Raw genomic sequence first — 5,068 nt, forward strand, 5'->3', positions numbered from 1 at the left:
AAGATCTGGAACTGATCCCTGTGCTGTAACCTGAAACCCAGAGGACAGGCTGCGCCACTTGTAGCTTAGACGAAAGTAACATTGATTCTAACGAGCTTAAAAATGACAGTGACAATCCATGGGGTTATTTTTTTACCATCATTTCTGACATCTGAACTACATATGTAAATTTAAGGTTCTCTGTGTAACTTTCTGACAACCCTTTTTATTAGCGACACATTTTAGAAAGCAGGCTATTGTTAGCCAGCTAGCTGTCACTTAGCTAAGCTGCATGGATCTGGCGTTGCTTGCTTCGTAAGGTTAGCTGGTAAGGTCATTTGCAAGCAGCGAGCCAGTCAGATCAGCCCCAGGAGACTTTAAAAAAAAATTGAATTGGCCAAGGTTATCCACTCAGGGCAGCATTTTGCTATGTCAGCTAGCTAGCAATTTGGCAGCAGTAGCACATTAGCAAGGAAGCTAACATTAGCCACCTAAAACCACAATATATTTCATGTTTCAGTGTTTCATGTATTTTTGATTTTGTCAGCACCGGGGGGGAAGCATTTTGTTGTAACCCACAACAGAGTCCGCACATGCTGCAAACCCAAATAGGCCTACCCTTAACCAGCCTTAAAAACAGCAGCCACCAACCTTAGGTCCATCTCCGAGCTGCTGCTGCAGAATGTATGTCGGAAGAACAGCATGTGTGGACTCTGCCAGTCCATTTGTTGATGTTAGCGGACAACATTTAGTTATCACTGTTGGCTGTACATGACGTGAAGAGAGACGAAGGACTCAGGAGTGCGCAAAACGTCACATCCTTCTGAATTTCCAGAAAATCTGTCCTGAAACATTGAACTTTACATTGAAGTCAGTCCACAGGCTGTTTTAGGCAACTGAGAAAGTTGGTGAAGGTCTCATTTTTTAAGTTACGTAACAACCAGTTTGCCCGTTGACAATAAAAAAGCGATAGGACCTGTAATCACTATAAGTACGGAAATTAAAGGTCACATTTTTGGTGTGTAAAGTGTGTCTCTGTTTCCAATGCTTTTGACTCCTCCAGACAACTCTTATCGTCGAACAGGATCTGCAGAAGGAGTGTCATGGGCAGTGGAACCCAATAAAGGGAAGTCTCACAACCAGAGCCACAATGCAGTCTCGGCTGCGTGTCCTGAGAATTTACTTGCGACAATAATTAATGCATCCAGTATTCAAGAAATCCTTCACTGTTGTAATATTCTGACTCTTGTGTCAAGCAGAATGTGGAGAATGAGGAGAATGTCAAGACTTTTTCAAACTACCACTACTTTGAACATTTAATTTAGACTGTGTGCATCCCTTAATGGTACAGTCTACACGGTGGCATGGTTCCAGCAGGTTTATGTGACATCATCTGCACTGAGGTGGTCAAAAACATGACATTGAGTCAACTGTTCATTTTTCAGATCTCACTCAGACTCGAGCCCCAAAGCACATTGAAATAATCAGGGAATTATTTTTGCATGAAATAATAGATAATCTTTTACTTCACACTTAAACAGTAAATTACTAATAACTTAGCTGACAGCTAGCTGCTAACTTATTTCAAAGAGCTTTGTTATGTTAAGTGCAAAGTGCAATCACTTATAAAATAATCTTTAGCACATACTGTCCTTTGCCATTCTTACTGTAGACATCACATCCTCACATGAACAAGCTGCAGTTAACGTTAGGGATTTCCTAATGAGATGGTGATTTAGCCCTGAGCAAAAGGAAGAACATGCATTACTCTATGGTTGACTGTCCCACAAAGAACAATGGCCCTCATTTATCAAACGAATGTACGGCAGAAAAACGTGCGTACGACCATGGCAAACTTCGGCATTTATCAATATGGACGTGAGCTACGATCAAATCTCACGTCAGGTCTGAGATCGTGTACGCAAATTTGAGCCTGTGCATTTGCGGTGCAGCACAGCAAAATCTGGCTGAAAATAATTAACAAACCTCAGCTGTCATTAAGCATAAGCAGTCACATATTAAGAACAGATCAAAACGGATTCTTAAAACGAATAAAAAAAATAAAAATTGTGGTTGGATCATGAGCGTCTGAAGGCACCATCCATGAATGATTACGCATTCATCAATCGCAAAAACTACCACTCGATAAATGTACAGGTGATTTGTGATGCCAAGCTGTTGTTTTTAAACGTGGCGGCCAGGTGACCAGGGGGGACACACACGATTCTTTTATATTTCAAAACAGCTCGGCTCCAGCCCCCCGCGACCCCGACAGGGACAAGCGGTTGAAGATGAATGAATGAATGAATGTTTTGGCGCGTGGCTGCAGCAAGGCACACTGCAGAGCCAAAGTCATCTCCACGGTAAGTGGCTACCCTCGATAAATTGCATTAAATCAAACAAGGTATTAGATGATTAACATTTTGGTATGGTTCTTCTAGGTGACAAAGGTATCCTCTTACGGAATACCTAATAACCTCGCTGGCAAACCCCGCTACAGAGCAGGAGGGCAGGTTCAACAGTGTGCACACACGCACACGGGTCACAGTGGAGCGCTGCTTTGGGTTGACTGCCTCCGTTATTCTTTTCCATACAACGTTTTTATGGGCCCCTTTTATTCCACTCTTAAGACAGCCAAAAAGCACATCTTTATTTTGCTCCATCTCGGATGTCAGGATGCCGATCTGTGTGTCGGAAAAGTTTCTTTTCTTCCCAGTGTTTCTTCTCTCAATGTTTGACCTCAGTGGGCGAGGCCTCCGAACAAGGAATATTTAAGGGCGTAACATGTTAATGACGATCGAATTCAGCCGCCGCATTTATCAAGGCCTGCTCATTCGTACGCTGAGATTGATTAGATACGAATGTTTCATAAATCACACGTGGGTCCTGTCCTACGACCAATTCTGCGCTCAGATCGGCGCCTGTTTTCACGCAAGATTGATAAATGAGGGCCTACATACATACCAAGACAATGTATTCTCATCAACAGGTTCATATGAAATTGTACAAAGTTATTTTCTCCTCAGTGATGATGACACTGCGATGATGGAATTCTATTGCATTCTCCCAAATCAAAAGCTTCCATTTTCCTTAACTTAAAGGTCCCATATTATGCTCATGTTCAGGTCATCTGTATTTCGGGATTCTTCGTCTACAAGATATTTTCGTGATTTAATGTTAAATTAAAAAATTGGTTTTCTTTTTCTGTCTCTTTTAGCGCCTGTCTCTTTAAGACTCCTCCTGTATAAGGCCAGTCAGCTCTGATTGGTCAGCGGTTGCAGGTCTTCAACATCTGCATTTGCCCTCTCTGCACCATAATTGCAGCCGGGTGAATGACTATAATGGCAGCACTTTCTACCTGCGTATAGTATAGTTGTGACATCACAACCCTAAGTCCTGACGGCTCATTTAAAGGCACAGTTTCTGAATACGAGCTGTGCACATTTTTCGTTGATTGAAAGTCTTGATACACTAATTAAACAGCACCTTGACTTGCTTTATAATCATGGTTTACAATATGTAACCTTGAAGAATAAAAGTCAATAACTGCTCAAAATGAATTAAAGCAAATTAAATCAAAGTGCAATAATTGTCTTTGTTTCTTGCATATATATACTTTCAATGTATATATATATATATATATATATATATATATATATATATATATATATCAGAAGAGCACCACAAAGTGAGGGCAAGTGAGTCAAACAGATATATGATCTAGATGGGAACAAACAATCAACTGACAAAAGAATCTGAAGATGAAAAGATACAGTTTGGGGTCTGTTCAGGCTTTACACTTTTCAGTTTTGCTACCGCCCTCAGGCAGCTTTGATTTTGTGTGTTTGGTGTGTGTGTGTGTGTGTGTGTGTGTGTGTGTGTGTGTGTGTGTGTGTGTGTGTGCGTGTGTGTGTGTGTGTGTGTGTGTGTGTGTGTGTGTGTGTGTGTGTGTGTGCGTGTGTGTGTGTGTGTGTGTGTGTGTGTAAGACACAGATTAAAGAAGTAAGGGGGTGAAGAAGAACGCTCTGACATTTAGAGGCTTCAACAGGTTCTAGCGCCCACCTGCTTATAGACAAAGACTGGAAGAACAAACACCAGTCATTACATTGCAAACTAGACAAGGCTTTAAAGCTGCACAGTATGGTATAAAAATATTTTTTATGTATTTATGGAAGATTGTATGGACAGAACAATGTATAGCTTGTATGCTTGTCACAATACTAGAACTGGAGCTGCCAATTGCTGATGTTATTTATACACACATTTATGTCTATTTTTCAGGCAGATTCAGGGCGCAATGCCCCGAGTTAAACAATGTTCAACTTTTGGTACCGACTACTACAGCTTTTTCCAGTCTGTAAAAGATGCAGCATGTGTACCGCCCCTTACACTGTCAGTGTAACACCAGCGTGTCACAATCAGGGCTTAATTACCTATTCTAAGATTATCTTTTTCTGTCTTAATGTTTAAATGGAAAATCTTATCTTTTATGATATTGTACAGAGTAGATGGTGAATTTGAGTAAGTTTGTCATTACTTTACATTATACAGATTGGGGAGATAATCATGTTCCATGGGCAGTAAATCATCCATGACACTATGGCCTGGGCTAATGAGAGAACATTATCTGATAAAAGCCACAAAAACATGTGGGACAGAATCTTAAACAAACATTCTGTGAGTCCACAGAGCCATTAACTCATTAAATGTCCCCTGATGATGTCGTCAGTTCACTACTGGATCCTTGTCTGTGGACTTTGACTTTACAGTGCAAAAACCGCTGGGATGACGTAATATTAAATCAATAATTAATTTCAAAATCACTGTTTCACAAGAATAATTCAAATCTATATAAAAGCAGAAAAGTTATACCACACATACGTGGTCAAATCACTTCTCCAGACATTTAAACCTTTTTGAGTTTCATGACCTTGCGTGTCCTTCACAAGATTCAAGCACTGTTTTTTTTCTCACAATAAAATCTTTTAATTGTATTTTTTGGATACAGTTTGCATGTTTCGCAGAAAACATAACAACATGCCTATCTAGGACTTGTTTCAAAACTCACAAAACAGGCAAGGCAGTAAAA

Source organism: Echiichthys vipera, assembly GCF_963691815.1.
Source record: "Echiichthys vipera genome assembly, chromosome: 10".
Lineage (NCBI taxonomy): Eukaryota > Metazoa > Chordata > Actinopteri > Perciformes > Trachinidae > Echiichthys > Echiichthys vipera.